The sequence below is a fragment of the Gopherus flavomarginatus genome, chromosome 5, assembly GCF_025201925.1.
Source record: "Gopherus flavomarginatus isolate rGopFla2 chromosome 5, rGopFla2.mat.asm, whole genome shotgun sequence".
NCBI classification, from domain to species: domain Eukaryota; kingdom Metazoa; phylum Chordata; order Testudines; family Testudinidae; genus Gopherus; species Gopherus flavomarginatus.
The window spans coordinates 78,974,157-78,996,136 of NC_066621.1; the positions used below are offsets into that span (position 1 = coordinate 78,974,157).

The 21,980-nt window shown below is 44.1% G+C and overlaps 2 protein-coding genes across 2 annotated transcripts in view; both read left to right on the top strand.

Annotated features, from left to right (window-relative positions):
• The window catches only part of LDLRAD3 (low density lipoprotein receptor class A domain containing 3), a 269,503-nt gene extending 265,149 nt beyond the window's left edge, over window positions 1-4,354 (top strand). The window contains exon 8 of the transcript XR_007774679.1: window positions 4,069-4,354. The gene's annotated coding sequence lies outside the window, so the exon portion shown is untranslated. The remainder of the gene's footprint in view (window positions 1-4,068) is intronic.
• Window positions 4,355-12,958: 8,604 nt separating this feature from the next.
• Window positions 12,959-21,980, top strand: part of PRR5L (proline rich 5 like) — a 73,533-nt gene continuing 64,511 nt past the window's right edge. The window contains exon 1 of the mRNA XM_050955561.1: window positions 12,959-14,346. The gene's annotated coding sequence lies outside the window, so the exon portion shown is untranslated. The remainder of the gene's footprint in view (window positions 14,347-21,980) is intronic.

Sequence of the window (21,980 nt, forward strand, 5' to 3'; positions counted from 1 at the left end):
TTTGCAATGCCAGCCTGTGAATGGCAGTTTCCCTCAGCAAGGTATCTGCACTTTGCAAAGTTTTAAAAAACAAGAGTGGAGAAATAACAGAGGTAGATGTCTGAAAATATTTCACCTGGCCTGCACAGTAAGTAGCATGTGCTGATGTGGCCAGCCCTTGTACATACACAGCTCAGAAAGCACATACACTTAAATAGCAATTAATCCCCCCTTAAGAGTCTGTTTATGCCATGTTGCCTACAGAACCCAGCCTACTGATAACAGGTAGGGAAGTGACAGTGCTGCCTGTTCTTCTTTCCCTTTTTCCTACAATCCATCATCTCTACCTCTTTCCCTTTATAAAAAATCCAATACATGTAGCTAACTAAAGCTGTCTAATTCCTCACCATATTCCTCTTTTGTATATTTTAGCCGCCTCTTCTACCCTTGGTCTGGTTGCATCTTTAGACTGAAAGCCCTTCAGGGCAAGGGTTTTCTCTTTTCTATGTTTGCACTGTGATCTCAGTTCCTCTCTCATACGATACATATTTAATAATAATAAGCATAGTAGCTGAGATGGAAGTGCTGGACTTTCAGTCGCTTGTAAGGATTTTTAAATAAAGGGGATATGGTGCAAGGGTGTCTCACACATATGTACGTTAGAATGCTTCACGCCCTCCCAATCCCCATGTGTGTATACACACACACACACACACACACACACACACACACTATAGCTCCTCCTTCCCCAACCTACTTTAATCTTGTGGTTTCTTTGAGTATTATTTCCCTCCCTCCTTCTCCATTTTGCTCTAAACCAAAGAAATTCCATGAAACAAACAAACACAAAATCCAACCAAAAATACCCTATGCTAATGCAACAGTCATCAGGAAACTCTTAGCTGAGAATGAACTCTCACCTTACCTTAACTTTGTCCCCTTTGTGCTTAGGTATCATTATATGGTCTTTAATTTGCAACATGTTGTGTATTATACTGAATGTCTTTGGCTTCAAGCTCCTAGGATCCGTTCCTTCAGGATGCTGTGGATTATTTTCTCAACCCTTCTGCAGGAAAAGGTTTCTCTACATGGGGAAATTGCACAGCAGAACTATACCGGTGTAATTATACCACTGTAGCGGTACGACTATAATTCCCTATGTGGACATTCTATTCTGGAATAAAAGTTACTTTTTTGGTACATCTTAAACTGTTTCCAATGTGACATGAGTTATACTGAAAAAAACTCACGTGTGCATGTGGGGGAATTGTACTGGCGTAGCTATAGTGGTATAATATTAATGCTATAGTTCTGCTGGTCCGTTTCCCCATTTAGACAAGCCTTAACCAGCTGAGGTTTTCCTCTGTCTCAGGGTACGTCTACACTACAGCATAATTTCGAATTAACTTAAACCGATTTTATAAAACAGATATTATAAAGTCGATTTTATGCGTACACACTAGGCACATTAATTCGGCGGTGTGCGTCCATGGTCCTAGGCTACCATCGATTTCAGGAGCGTTGCACTGTGGGTAGCTATCCCATAGTTCCCGCAGTCTTCCCTGACCCTTGGAATTCTGGGTTACTACCCCAGTGCCTGATGGGGCAAAAATCATTGTCGCGGGTGGTTCTGGGTACAGCCTCACCCCTCCCTTCCTGAAAGCAGCAGACAGCCATTTCGCACCTTTTTTACTGGGTGAACTGAGCAAACGCCATAGCACAGCAAGCATGGACCCTGCTCAGCTCAGTAGCGCGATCGTGGACGTTGTAAACACCTCACGCATTCTCGTGCTGCCTATGGTGAACCCTGAACTGCAAACGCAGGAGAGGAGGAGGCAGCTTGCTTTCCCCTGCCCTGAAACGCCATAATACCAGGATGAGAGCAGCCCTCACAGTGGAGAAGCGAGTGGCAATAGCCCTGTGGAAGCTTGCAATGCCAGACAGCTACCGGTCAGTCGGGAATCAATTTGGAATGGGAAAATCTACTGTGGGGGCTGCTGTGTTGCAAGTAGCCAAAGCAATCATTAAGCTGCTGCTATGAAAGGTTGTGACTCTGGGAAACGTGCAGGTCATAGTGGATGGCTTTGCTGCAATGGGATTCCCTAACTGTGGGGGGAGGGGGAGATAGATGGAACCCATATCCCTATCTTGGCACCGGAGCACCAGGGCACCCAGTACATAAACCGCAAGGGTTACTTTTCAATGGTGCTGCAAGCACTGGTGGATCACAAGGGACGTTTCACCAACATCCACGTGGGATGGCCAGGAAGGGTTCATGACGCTCGCGTCTTCACAAGCACTGCTCTGTTTAAACGGCTGCAGCAAGGTACTTACTTCCTGGACCAGAAAATAACAGTTGGGGATGTTGAAATGCCTGTAGTTGTCCTGGGGGACCCAGCCTACCTCTTGATGCCATGGCTCATGAAGCCATACACAGGCAGCCTGGACAATGGTCAGGAGCTGTTCAACTACAGGCTGAGCAAGTGCAGAATGGTGGTAGAATGTGCATTTGGCTGTTTAAAAGCCCGCTGGAGAGCGTTACTCACTTGCTCAGACCTCAGCCAAACCAATGTCCCCTTTGTTATTGCTGCTTGCTGTGTGCTCCGCAATCTCTGTGAAAGTAAGGGGGAGACCTTTATGGCGGGGTGGGAGGCTGAGGCAAATCACCTGGCCGCTGATTACGTGCAGCCAGACACCAGGGCGATTAGAAGAGCTCACCAGGAAGCTGTGCGCATCAGAGAAGCCTTGAAAACGAGTTTCATCACGGGCCAGGGTACGGTGTGACTGTTGTGTTTGTTTTCCCTTCATGAACCTCTCCCCCTTTATTGACTTCTCCTGTAAGCAACCCACACTCCCCCTTCGATTACAGCTTGCTTATGGAAATAAAGTTACTATCGTTTAAGAAGCATGTAATTATAAAAAGAGGCAGAGAATTAACAAGGTATCCCGGGTGTGGTTTGGGAGGAGGATAGGAGGGAAGAAAAAGGCCATTAAGGACATTTCAATGTAATGACAGCCTTTTGGTTGAACTGTCCACGGGGGTGGAGTGGGCGGGTGCAGAAAGCCTTCCCCCACGCATTCTTACACGTCTGGGTGTGGAAGATATGGAACATTGTGAGTACTGAGGGTGGTTAAACGTGGGCTGGAGCGGCACTCTGTGACCCCGCTGCTCTTCCTGAAGATCCACCAGACGTCGGAGGATGTCAGTTTGATCACGCAGTAGCTCCAGCGTTGCATCCCGCCACCGCTGGTCTTCCTGCCGCCACCTCTCATCTCGAGCATCTCTCCTATCCTCACGTTCGTCCCTCCTATCCTCACATAGGTCCCTCCTGTCCTCACCTTCACTGGCATCTTTCCTGTACTTTGCTACCACGTCCTTCCACTCCCCCAGATGAGCTCTTTCATTGCGGGTTACTGCCATGATTTCTGTGAACATTTCATCTCTTGTCCTCTTCTTCCTCCGCCTTATCTGAGCTAGCCTTTGGGATGGAGTAGGGAGGCTTGAAAAATTTGCAGCTGCATGAGTGGGGGGAAATAGTGATAGAAGGATTATAAAAGATACATTTCACAGAACAATGGTTATACTCTTTCACAGTGAACAACACTATTCACCTTACATAGCACATGTGATTTCACTACAAGGTCACATTTAGATTCTTTTAGTATTGAGTGCCTGCGGCTGTGGTGTAACAGATCAACACAGACGCAGGTCCGGGTATCACAATTCAGCTTGCATGCGGTCATGGTAAGGCATACAGCTTCTCCCTGTGCTGCTGCTTTTACAAGGAGCAGCAGACGCCAAACCCTAACCCTAACAATGGAATTGCTTTACCCCTCCCCCCACCGCATGGCTGGTATAATGGCAGATCACTGCTAATCACCTCCCCTTCCCCCCCCCCCCCCCACCGCGTGGCTGGTAGCTGGGAAGATTCCTGCTGGCCAAAAGCTAAAAAGCTCAGCGCCATTGACCTCCCTCCCCTCCCCCAGCTTGGCTACCTGCAAGGAAGGATTTCTTTTAAGCAACAGGCAAGCAGCCCAGTAGGAATGGCCAGCTCTGTCCCCTTAATAAAATTCCTTAATTTCAACCAGGTTACCATGAATGATATCACTCTGCTGAGGATAACAGAGCGAGATAAAGAATGGATGTTTCTTGAATGCCTGCAATCACCGCGACCATACGCAGCTAGGCTTTGTCATGCAATGATACCAGATTACTTGCTACATGCATGGCGTGGTAAAGTGTCCTACCATGGTGGACGGAACAAGGCTGCCTTGCCCAGAAACCTTCTGCAAAGGCTTTTGGAGTACCTCCAGGAGCGCTTCATGGAGATGTCCCTGGAGGATTTCCGCTCCATCCCCAGACATGTTAATAAACTGTTCCAGTAACTTTAATGCCTGCTAATGCATGCCAAACACTCATGGCAAATCAATCATTAAAAAATGCTTGCTTTTAAACTATGTTTTATATTTACAAAGGTACACCCACCAGAGGTCGCTTCCATGGCTTCACTGTCTGGGCTAGTGGCTTGGGAGGGCAGGGACGGTAATTCCGTCTGGGTCACAAAAAGCTCCTGGCTGTTGGGAAGAATGAAGTGCTGTGTGGTCTCTGCAAGCTCTTCCTCCTCATCATCTTCCCCCTCCGCTGAATCCTCATCCATGGTTGAGATTTATAACCCCCACCTCGGAATCCACGGACAAGGGGGGGAGTAGTGGTGGTGCAGCCCCCTAAAATTGCAGGCAGCTCAGTGTAGAAGCGGCATGTTTTTGGCCCTGATCTGGATCTGCTGTTTGCTGCTTTGGTTTTCTGGTAGGCTTGTCTGAGCTCCTTCACTTTCACTCTGCACTGCACTGAGTCCCTGGTGTGGCCTCTCTCCTTCATGGTATTGGAAATTTTTTCAAAAGTTTTTTCATTTCGTCTTTTGGAACGCAGTTCTGTTAGCACTGAATCCTCTCCCCATATAGCAATAAGATCCAGTACCTCTCGTGCGGTCCATGCTGGTGCTCTTTTTCTATTCTCAGGAGACTGCATTGTTACCTGTGCTGATGAGCTCTGCATGGTCACCTGTGCTGATGAGAGCTCCATGCTGGCCAAACAGGAAATGCAATTCAAAAGTTCGCGGGGCTTTTCCTGTATACCTGGCCAGTGCATTAGAGTTCAGTTACCTGTCCAGAGCGGCCACTGGTGCACTGTGGGATACCGCCCAGAGGCCAATAACTTCGATTTGCGGCCACACTAACCCTAAATCGATATGCTAATATCGATTTTAGCGTTACTTCTCTCGTTGGGGAGGAGTACAGAAATCGATTTTAAGAGCCCTTTAAATCGATTTAAAGTGCATTGTAGTGTGGACGGGTACAGCGTTAAATCGATTTAACGCTGTTAAAATCGATTTAGCTGCGTAGTGTGGACCAGGCCTCATCCTAGTCACTCCCTGGTGAGGAAGAGTCGAGAGTTCTGAAAACCACTGAAGAGCAGACTAGGGAAAGTACAACTATGATTCCTTTTTAGTTTCAAAAAGTACAGTGACTGTGGATGTCTGTAGCAATCACAGAGCTCCTTTGGACCTGATTTACAGATGTGAGCGCCTGAGTCACAGTGCTAAGTTCTGCATGTGCATATAGCATGTAAGTGACTAGACAGAAAGGAGTAATGGCACCTGCCAGCTAGTCTGCAGGAATTTCTATGCTGCTAAATCAGTTGTAATTGAACTGGTGTTAGCAACCATAATTTAGACAGGGCCTAAGCTAAGGAGCAGGAGTTGTGCTTCTGATGTACCTAGTGGATGTTTTATCCCAGTGTGGGGCTGGTAATTTCAGATAGCTGGTTACATTTTATTGTGCTTCCTCCTGGTAAAGAACATCTAATCATTTCTGCGAGGCGAGGCTAATTTGTCAAGGTGGGATGCCAGCTGTGCTGCTTGTGCAATGAGATAACAAAATGGGAAACTTGCTTAGAGTGGGAAATAAGTGTCTGTTAGTCATCCTGCTGGTGGTGTGAAGCCCAGATAGGCTCACGGCTGTCTCCCATTCCTCGCTGAACATAAATCCATCAGAGGCACTATGAACATTTCCAGTATGACACACTATTTGTTATTGTCTCTGACTAAACCGAAGTTTTCATGCTGCTCAGCTCAGAAAGCGACCATGCCTGTGCGTTGCATCCTCACCACCTTGCCAGCCTCAACAAGCCCTGAAAATAGCTTTAAACAAAGACCACTGGTTTCTGTTAGACTTTTTAATGAAGAAGCCTTGGGTTCCAGATGTGACGATCTACCCCCAATGACAAAATAACCATTTTCAATATGCTTGCATTTCAGGAACATAGAGATTCATTTTGCACACAAAAGCATAGCAGCTGTTGCATGGTCAGAAAGGCCTGTGCAGACCTGTGAAGGGAAATGCAAATGAATCACAGTGAGGCATGGAGTGAGCAAAGGTATCTTAAGAGCTGATCCTAAATGATGGGGCTGTTATAAAGAACTCTGTATAACACCCAGGGTGATTTGACATTCATTCACTAATCAGAGTCATCCAGCTCCCAGTGAGTCACTTGTTCCACTCCTCTGGAGACATGTCTCATACTTGTGGAAGTACCAAAACCACTTGATTTGTTCATATAGTTTTAAAAGGAACGGACAAAACGTAGTGACCAAAAGTTGTTGCCATCTGAGAGTTGATCCATGAAATGAGTTAACAGACCTCAGTACAGGTGCTAGTTGATGGGTGTCTACATCACAAAAAAACACCTCACTACAGTATGCACTTGGCAGTCTCTGTGGAGCAGCATCGCCTTGGCTGCATCCTAAACAACCCTCTTGCTCTTAGAGGTGATCCCTCTAGGTCAGGTTGAGGCACAGTGGCAGGCACAGAGTGGGGAAGACTGCACAGCTGCTAACTGTGCCTTTTCTTGAGCCTCCTTTAACCAGACCTGAATTAATTAAAAAGATAAATTAAGAAAAAATTTTTAAAAAGAAATAAATAAAGTGCAAAAGGCCAAGAACTCCATAGTACCATTTCCAAATATGCAAGATACAAGAAAAGAGGGTGGGACGGCACTTTTTCAGTGGTTCTCAAACTTATTGATCGCACTCCTCTTCTTTGTGTCTGTCGTTTATGCCCCCCTGCCATACAAGTTCATATACCAGTTAATGACAAATCAACCTGCAACTCTCACTAAATATTAAAAACGGTAAGGCATTGATTCAGACTGAGCCAACGATCCATTGTAATAAGAGCAAAAGCAAAACTGCAGTTGTGGTCAGTGCTTCCAAATTAAATGTGCACACTGTGTCGTAGCAAATGGATTAACGTACAGAGAACCACGACTTTGTATAATGCTATGCAAGCTTAACAGAAATCTGTCAAAATGCACAGTGCCATGTAGAGTCAAACGCACAGCGCCATCTGAGGACCTGATATGTCCGGATGAATCAGCTTTGCTAGTTATTCAATGTTATGGGTACAATGTGCATAGTAAGGGGTTGTTTTGTTTGTTTTTTCCCCTAAAGCTTCTCAGGCCTTGCCAGAATACATTCCACGCCCACCCCCCAGTTTGAGAATCTCTGCTTTACATCATCGTGTTAGGGCCTGGCCTGGCTAAAAGTGCCACATGAGCCACTGTAAACAATTATCAGTCACTGATGGAGAGGCACTAGGAAGAGTATGGATGCTACCTGCCAGCTTTATGAGACAATGGGGTTAAGAGAGAGTGTGTGTATTTGATGGGCCACTCATAGAGTGAGAACGGAAGGCCTGTTAGGCGCAGTCACACTTAGAACAAGGTGCAAGTCTCTGTGTTCTTGTTCTGGGGTGGAGTGGAGCTATGGCAACCCAGCCTTGAAAGAAGCATGTCTACATGGAGCAGCTCCTGTCCAGGGTTGGATTTAGGGACAGGTGACCCAGGTGACTGCCTGGGGTGCTGGGCTTGGGGGGCGCTAGGCTTGGGGTGCTCTTTTTATTGTTAGCGACAAAGGAGAACATAGAATATTTGAAGTAATATGTTTCAGGTATTCTGTATGTGGATCCATTTTTCACTAATCTCCAGGAATATTCTGGGCCTTTGTAGAATCTCATGGAAACTTCCAGACTTTCTGAGAACTACTTTTTCCTCCAACCTCCTAGAATGTTGTCAGCCGTGCCCTCGTGGGTATTTAAGTGATGATGCAACACCAGTCAATCAGTGAGATATAAGGACGAACTGAAATGAAGTGAGAGCCCAACTGTGATACTGTGACAACAGCACAAACATGAAGAGAAGAAACAGGGGGATCCTTGCACTGAATCCAAGAGCTCTCTTCATGCCTTGTGGCTGCCATTCCTTCAACCGGTTGTGTCAGATGCATCATCTTCTTCTTTAGATTCAGTATCCTCTTCAGAGTACTGCAAAAGATATGCTTCCTGTTTTCAGCATCAGATGCAAGATCCTCACAGACAGTGGTACAAATCTGATAGTGAAGCTGGTAAGTGATACTCACTATTTTATTACTTGAAAATGCCACTGGCTAGTCTTTGGGTCTGTCTGACACTGTGCTTCAGTTCGCAAGAGCAAAGGCAGCAAATACGACCTTTTTAACTAAAGGACTTGGGTTAACATTCTACGGCTGTCATCTACTGTAACACTATTTAATACTGGTTCACTCAATGCTGATGCACAGTTCAATTTCTTGATATTAGTACATTTCAGTTATCCTTAAAATTAAAAAGTTTCTATAAGCTTAGAGCAATGATTCCCAAACTGGGGTTCATGAACCCCTGAGGGTTCATGAAATGTTACAGGTGGTTCTTGGGAAAAAATTCTCTAATGTTGGACAGAGCTGTCCCTAGGGACCGCAGGCAGCACGGGGCCAGCAGCCTGGAGCCCCCCTAGACTTCCGAGAGCTAAGCAGATCAAAGCAAGCATATCTATCACACTGAGGAGATTTAAACTTCAAGACTCCTTATAAGAAATGGAAAGGGAGGTGAATATTTTTTGCTGTTTTTAAAATTAAATAGGCAAGTTGTATTGTTTTGAAAATTATTATGAAGAACAAGTTTAAGCTTTTTTGTAACGTGCGCTGTTTGCCTGGACTGCTCAAGACCTGAATGCTTGAATAGGAGGAACTCTTTTGAGTGAGATCTTGGAAGAGTGTTGCCATTTTCATAATGTAATAAAAATACTGTAATGATAAATAATTAATAATAAATAGTGTGTAATAAGCATGTCATAAAAACACATTTTATATTTCCAAGATCACTGCTTTTATAATTTATACTCAGGTACAGGAGAAAATCCCTGGAAATATTCATTTTTAAAAGGGAGTTCGTGAGACTTGATGTGTTAGTGAAAGGGGTTCACAGGCTTTTAAAGTTTGGGAACCACTGGCTTAGAGGAAACACATTTTTTTATTTGCTTATATATGCCATGAATAATCACAGATTTACAGATCCTAACATGCAAATTTATCATCTTATATGCATGCTGAGTGAAAGAATGAACAATTTGTGGCTGTGAATATTTGTCCATGTTCATAGGAGCTTTACAGTATCATTTCCAGCAAAAGTCTGCATGAGGACAGTGTGTTGCATTGGGTGTTTTTTAACTATGATTTCTGGTATGACTGTAGAATATTGTACGCAAACACTTCTTTAGTCCATTTCTCTCTTTAGATTTTTCCCTCCTGGAGGGCTAGTCTATTTGCTTTCTCTCTTACAGGTTTGCTTCAGACATGCGAACCATAGGGGTTAGAGATGGAAAATCCCTCAGTGTAAGATCGGTTAGCCCACACAGCATCAGCCAATCCAGAATTGTGCCTAGACACAGATACTCTAGTGCTATGCTCGGTTTCATTTTAATTGTCCCAAGAAATAGGGCTTCCAGAGTGACTATTCTACAGTGTAACAGATTTCATAGCCAAAACACTTTGAATGGTACTCATCCTAAATTTTATTTTGCTTAATTTCAGTCCCTTATACCATTACTCCTAATTATACCTCCTCTTGCCTCCCTAAATAGTCCTCCTTTCTCCTTGGTGTTTTACACCTCAGATAGTTGTAGACTCTTATCTTGTCCTCCTAGCACACCTAGGCATACGTATTTAGAACTTAGGTCTTTACTCATAGGGTAGAGTTTCCAAAACCTTGATACTTTTTGTTGCTGTTCTATGAGCAACCCTATTCTTTCTGATAATGGGGTCCCTCGGATTGAATGCAGTATTTCAGATCTGTTTGCGTCAGAGCTATACAGAAAGGCACCATTATCTCTGGCTCTGTGACTTACGCAGCTCAAAATTGCATCGGTCTTTTTTCTGTCATCTCACATTAGAAGCATGTCTAATGCCCTGTCCACTCTCCAGCTACTTTAGGTCTTATTCAGCATTACCACTTCTCAGAATGTTCCCTCCCTCTGAATATCTGTGATTCAGAGGATCTCTCACCAGATGTACTATAGCCACACTTTTCCCTGTGGAATCACATTTTGTTTCTTGAATCACACTTTGTACCAGAGTTTTGACTTGCCAAGCTAACAGGATAATGCTCTGCGTGCACAAACACAGTCAACCCTTTTAGATGTTGCTCAGGACTTGAACACCACTGCTTCCTTTTGCCAGAAGGCACCTTTAAGCAGCACTAAGTATTGTTACATAGATCTAAGAGGTGAGTAATTGAGGCATAAAGTGGTGATATGATTTGCACAAGGTCACACAGCAAATCAGTGTCTGAGCCAGGAACAATATTCAGAATTCCTGACTCCTTATTCATTGCTCAAGCTATTAGCTCTGTAGGCAGAGGTACAGTGGGGTCTAACTTCTGGGAGCGTGTGATACAGAAGACAGGTAGGATCAAATATCCATGATAAAGTTATGCAGTGTGCTGCATCCACATGCATTCACTCTTTCACCCAACTGAAAATATCAAATATGTTATAAGCCAAACCAATAAAAGGTCATGTTTTTTAGTGACACCTCTTGTGGGTTTACCCTCTTTAGAACAGCATGTGTGAGAGCAGGACATCTGAGTGGGTGAGGGCTGCAGTACTATAGCTATCTTGCTGTGGGGAGGACGTGTGGTAAAAAACCCCAAGGTATAGCTGCAGCAATTTCATACATAGCTGTTCAATATGTAAATTAGCTGTGATAACATCTTTGGTGATGTTGATTTGCATGTTCTTTAATTCTTTTAATGATGCTTTAAACAGACCCTACAGGGAGTAAACTCCTCTGTCCCACAGTCTGTTTGCACTGTGCTGTTTGATTAGGTGCTAAGTATTGTTGTTTTCAGATGATTGCTTTTCTGAGTGGTGTAAGGAGTTTTCATCAGGAACAATCTTCCTGTACTTTTTCATGACTGAAGCTCAAAGGCAAAATGAAGCTGCTAAAATCATACAGCACCTCGCTTTTTGAATCCTTCCACTGGCTTTCCCTGACACCCTATTAAGTTTACATTTCTTGTCCTTCCCTTCAAGGTCCTTCACATCTTTAACCCTCCCTTCTTGTCTCATATCACATTGCAATCTCATTGCCTCCACTCCACTAACAAAGGCAGGCCCCGGGGACTGAATTAAGGCAATTGGGGGTCCCAGGCACACCATGACAAAGGGATCCCTTGTGGCCCCACCCCCAACTTGGAATGGAAGTCACAGGGTGCCCTCTCATCTTTTCTGGAGAGGCACGGACAGCAGTAATGGGGCCCTTTTCCTCCCCAGAAGTGGCAGCAGGGACTCTCTTCGACCCCCTCTCCTCCTAAGAGGCAGAGCTGGCAGCAGAGGGTCTCTTCGGTCCTTAACACAGTGTATCTGCTTTGGTGGCTGTGGTGGGCTCACCTCACTTTTCTCCTCCTGCCACACACACTGTCCCTGCTGGGATGGGGTTGGCAGGAACTCCCCTGAGAAGTGGATCTTGGCGTTATCACCCCATTGAAATGCACTACAGTCCCTTCCTTCAAGTCCCCCTTCTGCCATGACAACTGACAGGAAATTCATTAATTATGGCTGAGTTGAAGGGCAGATGAGGAATAAGTGACACTTTATTTACTTGGAATAATTATTAAGTATACAGATATATAACAACTGTATATCTTTGTATGTCACATGTCTTCTTCCGGGCAGGAACACAGGGGAACATGTCCTTTGTTCAGCCTGATTGGAGCTTGTAGGCACTTATTCAATAGTAATACATCCTGTTTATATAGCCTATAGCAGCGTTTCTCAAACTGGGGTCCCTGAGGGTACTCCAGGGGGTCCATGGGCCACACTGATCAACTCCTCCCCCTGCCCGGCATGCAGGAGGCCCTGGGAGGGAGAGAGAGAGAGAGAGAGAGGAAGGCATAGGGAACGGGCATGCTCGAGGGAGGGAGACAGGGGTAGAGTGGGCTTGGGAAGAGGTGGGGTGGGGCTTTGGGGGGAAGGGATGGAGTCAGGGTGGGGCCTGGGGCTCAGGAGAGAACTTGAGGGGCCACACGTTTTTAATCAAAATGGGAGTACTCAGGTTGCTAAAGTTTGAGAATCGCTGGCCTATATAATAACAGTGAGGTTCCTTAGAGGGGAAAATACAGCTACAGGATTTTAGCACTCATTTGTCTCTAAGGTACAGAAATGTGGGTTACATTAATATGTTACACTCATTTAGCCCCACTTACTTAAAGATCTTGATGGGCATTAAGTTAGACTCATAACACTCCTGTAAGAGAAGCATTAATAATACTTTGTTATAGATAAACCGAGGCATAGAGCTAGTAGAAGCCCATTCCTGAAGCCATTGAAGTCAATGGCCTCAAGTTACTTGCTCCAAGGATGCATGTGGCATGGATGTTTGTGCTAACTTAGCCCATTGTAGGATCAGAGTTCAAGTCAGCTGCATAAATGTGACCAGAAGGCACTGAAAGGGAGTAGCCCCAACTTCCAGCCCTGTGTGTTGGTCACAAGCGAGCAGGTCAGGTACAGGTTACTTAACAGAAGCAGAACTCTCCTAACGTGTTAGCAAGACGTGTGGGTGTGGTTTTTTTTTTTTACAAACTTTGGGCTTGATCCTGTAAACACGTCAGCAGCCGAGTAACTTGAATCACCTGGGTAGCTCCACAGAAGTCAGTGCGACTGTTTCTGTGCGGAAAAGCATGTTTGCAGGGCCGGCGGGCTGTGGCTTTTCGGAGGCGCTGCAGGACTCTGAATAGCATTTGCGGAGTCCTGCCCAACGCCGACTGACGAGTACTACCGCTGAACAGAACAAACTGCAAGGAAACCTGCCGCCACCGGAAAACCGTAGAGAAAGTTGGAAAACGACCCAACCCACCTATCGCGCCCTGGCTGTCCATTTCTAAGGCTGTCCAGCTGCGTAATGTCCTAGATGCGCCTCAGTTACTTCATCTGTCACAACGTAATTAGTGTCCAAGGCAAATTCCTGCCAGCCTTTCCCCTGGGTGTGCAACGCATTTGGGCTCAGACCCTGCCACTCTCTCAGTGCTGACTCCGTGGAAAGCTGGGAGAGAAGCTCTATTTTGAAGTGAAATTCGTTGTTCTGTTGAAAGCATCCAAGATCTGATCATATTAAGGAACCGCCTCCTGCCCCCCTCTTAAAGTCACAAAGCCATAATATTTCGCCTTTCAGTTTCCCCTCGTGGCTTGCTGTGCTTATCTAAACTCCCACCGACCGGAGGCTGGATGCAATTTCAGCACATTGCTGCCAGTTAAATGCAGCATTTCGAAAATGTTTGTATTTAGCAACAGAAAGCCAGTGAGCAGCTCCTTGGCAGTCCAGGTAGGCACTGTTTAGGGTGAGCTTTAACTGTGCAGACTCACACATCCCGTGCACGGTGCCCCTCATTCAAATCTTTGGTCTCCTCCTTCCCTTCTTAAAGTTTCCTCTGATCGGCTTTGTTACACTTGAAGGTCTAGATTAGCTGTGCCGGAGGCAGAGGTGCTCCAGGAGGAGGAGGAGGCATGTGAAACTGTTGCATCCTTTTCTCTCTTCTTTTTCTTTAAAGGCTAAAGAACTTAAACTTCCTGAAATTGTTGAATGGAAGCTGAGCGGACTTTTCTTCTGCCCCCCGGGAGCTGGAAACTGACTAACAGTTCAAGGAAGGCTCCAAAGCCGCGAGAGATCAGCAGCACACTTCCTTTAGGGGTCTCCCTGGACTTTCCCCGCTCCCCGATTTGTCTCTCCTGGGAGGAGCCAGCAAAAGGCACTTTGTAAAAATAAAAACTGGACCGGAGCCAGCAAGTGTAAAATTCTAAGTGGTGTTGGTCAGATCGCGGCGGATAAAGTAGAAACTCCTTCACTCCGGGCTGTGAAAAGTCTCAGGAGAGAGCTGAAACATTTCTAGCAGCGGTGGGTTGTTTCATCTCTTATTTCCTTCTCCAAAAGCCGCGATGCAGCCCTAACTTAACATAAAAAGGGGGTGAGTGTAAAATACACTTTCTTTTTTGTCTTTACATTGGCAACCTAAGGTGGTGGGGGATGCACTGTATTGTAGCGTAATGCAAAGAGGGGAGGGGAGACCTCTGAGGAGCTGCAGTAGCAAATGGCAATCATGTAGATTTCGGATCAGAGTGTCAGCATTTGTCTTGTTTGAACAGGAGATAATCTCACTAAAACGGCCTCTGTTGTGTTAACAAGATGTTTATCATGAGAAAGAGTTTGCAAAAAAAAAAAAAGTTTGGGCTATGTCTGATCTTCTATAAGAACCGTGTGCTTTATATTTTAGGCTGAGACTTTCAGCTCGGTGGGTTGTTTTTGTCCAGTTGTTAACGATTATTGAGGCATGGGATGCACTGACAGCGAGAGCCTGCTTGAGTCAAAACAAAACAAGTCTCAGCAAGTTCTCCATTAACATAAATAAATAAAAATAGACTCTCTGGGCTTTTGATATCTTTGAAGAGCGTTGCCAGTGTAGACAGCCCTGAGTCATCCCGAAAACAAAATGCCTCATTCTATCCCTTCCCCTCAGGAGACACAATAATTTTGAAACTGGGGGTGGGAAAAAGAGAATTTTTTCTGGCTTTTTCGGTTTGCTAAATGAATTTAATTAGAACGTAGCCTGTTGCAAAGAAACTGAAGCCATATAACTGGCAGTGAGCCTGTCCTAAAAGGCAGAGCAGAGCAGAGAGATCCATCCCTCTTTAACCCTTGCATCATCTTTTCTCAGTAGCTGTGTAAAGTTCATTTGCTTGGCTGTTTTGTGAATGAAAATGGAAAGTTTTTTGTTCCCTAATAACTGCTCAGGGTCTCTGTGCACTGGGAGATTTTTGTACCTGTTTTTAATAGACAAAATGTTAATAAAAAAATGAGGAGTCCAGTGGCACCTTAAAGACTAACAGATTTATTTGGGGATAAGCTTTTGTGGGTAAAAAACCCACTTCTTCAGATGCATGGAGTGAAAATTACAGATGCAGGCATACATATACTGGCACACAAATGTTAATGTTTTCACCAGAGTTCCTATCAGTAGAAAGAATCCAACACCCTTCTTTCCCCTGTTCTCCGAAATGTCCCAGCACTTACAACTTTTGTCACTTGCCTGGGCTGGACAGAAATGCGAATGTTCATGTGCAGGTTTTGGGGCTGGTGCAGTTTATAACTGTCTTTTTGCTGGCCTTCTAGTCACATGAACTCTGTCCCTCGATTTTGTGTATTTTTGTTTGTCAGCAACAAGTTCGGAGCATATTTGTAGACAACACTGTAATTTTGTGGTATGAAAGGTTTCAGTTGTGCTGAACTCACCAGTGTCTGTGGTTCAACACATAATATCTATTTACAGTGTGTGCATGTATGTTTAGAGTATATAGACAGTTATGACTTCAGCGAGGTTACATAAATTCAGCACAGAAATCGGTCTACAATCTTTCTTTTCCTATCATAGAAGGCATAGAGAAACTGTATCATAGGCCACAGTGGCATAAACTACTTTTTGGTTAGTTTCATGTCTTCATTGTTCTAATATTTATTCAAGATTTTTCCTTAAAAGTCCCCAGACATTCTAATAGCTTTAGTCAAATTCTGCTCTCTTTACCCATGTAGCTTCATTAGCCTTGTCTATGTACAAAAATGACCTGTGACTGACAATGTGTGTGAGCAATAGGTGCAGCTAAATATTTACAGTGCTGAACATAATCTGTCCTGGTCTGCAGTTGCAGTTAAACCATTTCAGCACCAATTCAACCGCACCTGTCGTCAGTAGTGGGAAACTTCTCATAATACAGACAGTTTTACTGACTTCTGTGTGAGCAGAATTTGTTCCACAACATGTCAGTGCAGCCATCTCTGGGGTGGATCGCACCCGATCATTTAAAGGAGTGCACAAGAACAATAGGCCTTTTAAATAGTTTGGGACTGACAGGAAGAAATACTTGTATCCAAGTGTTTTGGCAGGGGGAATTTAGTTAAGCAGAATGCATTTACCTTTGCTGTAATTTCCCCAGGACAAGGTGGTTAAATCTTCCTTAAACCTTAGATGTCACCTGAAAAGTGACATGGGCTCAATTTTGCAAACTTCATTAATTTATTTCTCTCTTCCCCAAACCATTTAGTTTTTCTAGTGTCTTGATTTTATGTATTAAAGCCCACTTTTGGGGGTAGTGTTGGCTGCAGGTTTTAGGGGCTGAATCTCTTGCTCATCTTTTCTTTCACCCCAGACTTTACTTTCCTCCTACCTCTTTTGGATGAGCCGTGTGCTGTCTTTACATATTGCATCTGCCATTTAAAATCAGAAGGAATAGCTTGGCCTTATTAAAATTAGTGTGCTAGGGCCAGGGAAGTCTTACCCATTTCCTGTCCTGACTACTGTAAATGAGGATTCCAGGTGAAGTTTTTATAGACACATTTGTATGAGACTATTAAAATGCTTGTGTGGTGAAACATGTTTTACAGATGTTAATATAGTTTTACTGATCCTTTTTATTAGAAGGGAACTACATAGAATGTCAAATGTTTTGGGTTATGTATTTTTTCTGTTTTATTACCCTCACCACAATGTTATCCTGGATGTCTGGAGCAAAGTATATCCTAGACAATAACTGTAAGGATCCCGGTGATAAATATTTAACAAATCCATGGTCACCTACAATTTCATGGTTGTTGCTATGTTGCTCCCCATGACTGCTTGGAACCTCAGTAACAATAGAGATAGAACTATGATCTTCTGCTTTGTGAGCACAGGACCCTGTTATGCGAGCTAAAGGAGAATCTCCATTAGCTGTCGCAGCGTAGGCAACAGGTCACACAGTTCCACAACTTTAAATTCATTTCCATTAGAGTCCAGTGGTATGTGCGGCCACACACCAGCTTTTCCATTATAGATCATGTGGTATGTACATTTGAGGATATGAACTATGGCAGTAGATTTTAAGATGGAAATAGAGATTTCATTAGATCTTTATTTCTTTTAATCTAGTAAGGAAGAATATCTAAAAGCACTTTTATTCATAGTGTTTGGGCTCAGTTTGCTTGATTAACACCATTCATAAATTCTAAGACCATTATTATCTAGTCTGACCTCTTGCAGAATGCAAGCCATAGAACCTCACCCAATAATTCCTGCATCAAACCCAGACCTTCTGATTGAGCTGCAGCATGTCTCTTGGAAAGGTATTCATAATTTCTTCTCTGAGTAAATGTGTCTATGGTACTACATTTTATATGAACAAGGTAAATCAGGTTCTCCCATTTACTTTCTCATAATTCAAGAGAAAGGGGACTTCAGATGTAATACTTTTTTGTTACACAACCCATAATTAACACATGTCACTCACTGCCACAGTATGGTATTGTGACTAAAATCTCACTAGGATTGAAAAAGGGATTAGATGCGCATATAGCTAGGCAATAATGCATTTACAGTCTGCTCAGGTTACAAGCCAATCACTAATTGATGGAGTTAGGAAGAAACTTCCCCACAGGCAGATTATTCCATAATTGTACAATGTGGGAGTTTCTGGCACTTTTGTTTGAAGTGTCTGGTTCTGGCCACTGTCAGAGACAGGACACTTGGCTAGATGGATTTGATCCAGTATGGCAATCCCTGTATTCCTATTCTTCTGCCTACCAATGATGAAAACTTTCATTTCAAAATGGTTTAACTTGGGGATACTGTGGTGGAATTCTTAAAAGAACTCTTGATACATCAACAGGCAACAAAGCCCATTAGAAAGTCTTCTTTCATTCTGTAAAAGCAAATAAAACTGGAATGTGGATATTTACAGTGTAGTTGACAGCTAGCATGGATATCATAATTGCACTCTCCCTTCAAGATAAAGGCTCCTCTAAACAGTTTTGTGCAACCAATTCATGGATTATACAATGTCAGTTCAGATGAGTTCAAAGACTCACAAGGTTCATTTTCAAAATTGAAGGGCCTAGCAATAAAAAGCTGTGTTGCCATCACTCACAATATTTGCTGTTTTTCTCAAAGTTCCAGCTCCCCGGAAACCTCCGCTTCCATTAAAAAAAAAAAAATTCTAGCTCCTATATTTGTAAGGAAAAACAATTTGAAAACAAGAACCAAGTCTGTCTCTAAGGCTCAGAAACCAGACGGCAAGGAAAAGAACTCAAAATCTATTATTTTTTTAAAACTTTTTGGTTTTTAAGTCAGTCACGTGGTTTTGAGAGGCTTGACTCATGATTTTTGAACATTTAGACTTGGCAGTACTGTTAACCATAAAAGTATGGCTTTGTTGTCTACACTAGATTTATTGTCTTAACATTTACCACTGGTGAGGCTACAAATGTAGATTTTACACACTGAGAAGACATGTGCTGTGATCCTGTTCTAGTGTTTGTATAATGGAGGATAACAGCCTACTACTAATTCAAGCTGAGAGGTCATCTTTAGTTCAGATAGTAGATGTCTGTGTTGAAAGTCTTCACATCAAACAAACCCTATTGAAACGCCATAGGGAGGGTTGTTATGTAAACAGACCTTGTACAGCCCCTGGTGTTCTTAATGGGCGCATTTTCTAACCCAGTGATAAGACAATGGATGGTGAAAACACTGGTGGCTGGTCTGTTCAAGTTCTCCCAGTGTTGTTACTACTGGTGGAACTGCAAAGGTGGGAAATGCTAAGGAAGTGTCCAGTGCAGAAAAGGTTTAATTTTGCTAGATCACTTCTACTTACTGTATGAATGGACCCTAAAAGATTTGTGGTTATTTGAATTGGACTAAGTCATGTCTAAAGAGATCTTGCATCTCTCTAATTAGCATCTCATAAGCAATAAAATATGTGATTAAATTTAAACTGACATCGCTTGCTTGCTTTCACTTGTGATGTAGGATTTTTTTAAATTGAATTTGAGCAGTTGGTTAGCTACATTTTTCTTTTTTTAAAAAAAAAAATCATTTTGCCAGATTTCTCCCATATGCAGAGCAAAGCTCTTCTAATTTTCACGAACTATTATGTGTGACTAGGACAGTACACTTTGTTTGAATTAACTCCAGGAAGTATATAAATGTATTTTGCTGCAGATGTTACTAGTATCATTGGAGAGAGACTGAAAACAGGATACAGCAGTTGAAAGTTCATGTTGGTTTTTGAGTTTGAATATATAAATGTGCTAGTTTTTCCTCTGGTTAGCCAAGGGCCAAATCATGCAAAAAACTTAGGCCCTGTCTACGCTAGAAAGTGTTGTTGCTTACTCATGGTGCATGAAAAATCCACATCCTGGAGAGAGATAGCTATGCTGACCTACCCCCTGGTATAGACAGCACGAGACTGATGGCAGAATTCTTCCGTTGATCTAGATACCACCTCTCAGGCCTGGTCTACAGTACGAGTTTAGGTCAAATTTAGCAGCATTAAATCGAATTAACCCTGCACCCATCCACACAATGAAGCTGTTTTTGTCAACATAAAGGGCTCTTAAAATCAATTTCTGTACTCCTCCCCAACGAGGGGAGTAGTGCTGAAATCGACATTGGAATTAGGGTTAGTGTGGATGCAATTCAACGGTATTGGCCTCCGGAGCTATCTCACAGTGCGCCATTGTGACCACTCTGGACAGCAATATGAACTCGGATGCACCAGCCAGGTAGACGGGAGAAGCCCTGCGAACTTTTGAATTTCATTTCCTGTTTGCCCAGCATGGAGAGCTGATCAGCACAGGTGACCGTGTAGTCTTGAGAATCGAAAAAGAGCTCCAGTATGGACTGTACTGGAGGTATTGGATCTGATCGCTGTATGGGGAGATGAATCTGTGCTATCAGAACTCCGTTCCAAAAGATGGAATGCCAAAACATTTGAAAAAATCTCCAGGGCCATGATGGACAGAGGCCACAACAGGGACTCAACACAGTGCCATGTGAAACTTAAGGAGCTGAGACAAGCATATCAGAAAACCAAAGAATCAAATGGACGCTCCAAGACAGAGCCGCAGACATGCCGCTTCTACGCTGAGCTGCAGGCAATTCTGGAGGGGCCGCCACCACTACCCCACCCTTGTCCGGAGACTCCGATGATGGGGTACTCTGTCGCTGTGCCTGAGGATTTTGCAGACAGGGAAGATGAGGAGGAGGAGGAGGAGGAGGAGGAGTGGGAGGTTGAGGAGACCACACGGTTCTCCCCAGCAGCCAGGATCTTTTTCTCAGCATGACTGAAATACCTTCCCAAGGCAGTATCCCGGACCATGAAGCCAGAGAAGGGACCTCTGATGAGTGTACCTTTGTAAATATAAAACATGGTTTAAAAGCAAGTGTTTTTTAATGATTAATTTTCCTTGAGGACTTAGGATGCATTCGTGGCCAGTACAGCTTCTGGAAAAGTCTGTTAATGTGTCTGGGGATGGAGTGGATGTTAACGTGTCTGGGGATGAAGCTCTCCTGGAGGTACTCCAAAAGCCTTTCCAGAAGGTTTCTGGGGAGAGCAGCCTTATTTCATCCTCCATGGTAGGACACTTGACGACGCCATGCTAGTAGCAAGTAATCTGGTATCGTTGCATGACAAAGCCTGGCAGCGTATGGTCCCGGTGTTTGCTGGCATTCAAGCAACATCCGTTCTTGATCTCTCTGTGTTATCCTCAGGAGAGTGATATCGTTCATGGTAACCTGGTTGAAATACAGGAATTTAATTAAGGGGACATTCATAGGTGGCCGTTCCTACTGGGCTGTTTGCCTGTGGCTGAAAAGAAATTTTCCCCGCAGTTAGCCAACCGTTGGCGGGGGAGGGAGGCATTGGCACTGAGCTGTTTGCCTTTGACTATCGGGGATCTTCCCTGATACCAGCCATGCGGTGTGGTTGGGGGAGGGTTAAAGTGGTCATCCCAGAGAAAAGGATGGGGGGGTTAGTTTGTACTGAAATCACATGTGCTATTATCATGTGAATAGTGTTGCTCACCGTGAAAGAGTATACCCATTGAAAAGTACCCCTTGGGGTTTATGTACTGGCTGCCTTGGTGGTCCGGTCCCAAGATAAGGATATGCGTTCTATCTGTCGCCCTACCACAGTTAGGGAATCCCATTGCAGCAAAACCATCTACTATGACCTGCACATTTCCCAGAGTCACTGCCTTTGATATCAGCAGCTCAGTGATTGCGTTGGCTCCTTGCATAACAGCAAACCCCACAGTAGATCTGCCCACTCCAAATTGATTCCCAACTGACCTGTAGCTATCTGGTGTTGCAAGCTTCCAGAGGGCTATCGCCACTTGCTTGTGAACTGTGAGGGCTGCTCTCATCTTGGTATTCTTGTGCTTCAGGGCAGGGGAAAGCAAGTCATAAAGTTCCATGAAGGTGCCCTTATGGATGTGGCTCTGGAATCATCCCAGACCTGCAACACTATGCAGTCTCACCAGTCTGTGCTTGTTTCCTGGGCCCAGAATCCGCGTTCCATGGCATGAACTTACCCCATTAACACCATGATGTCCACATTGCCAGGGCCTGCGCTTTGAGAGAAGTCTGTGTACGTGTCTTCATCACTCTCGTCTCCACGCTGCCGTCACCTCATCACCTGTTTTTCAGCGTCTGGTTCTGCATAAACTGCACGATACTGCGTGAAATGTTTACAATGCTCATAACTGCTGTGGTGAGCTGAATGGGCTCCATGCTTG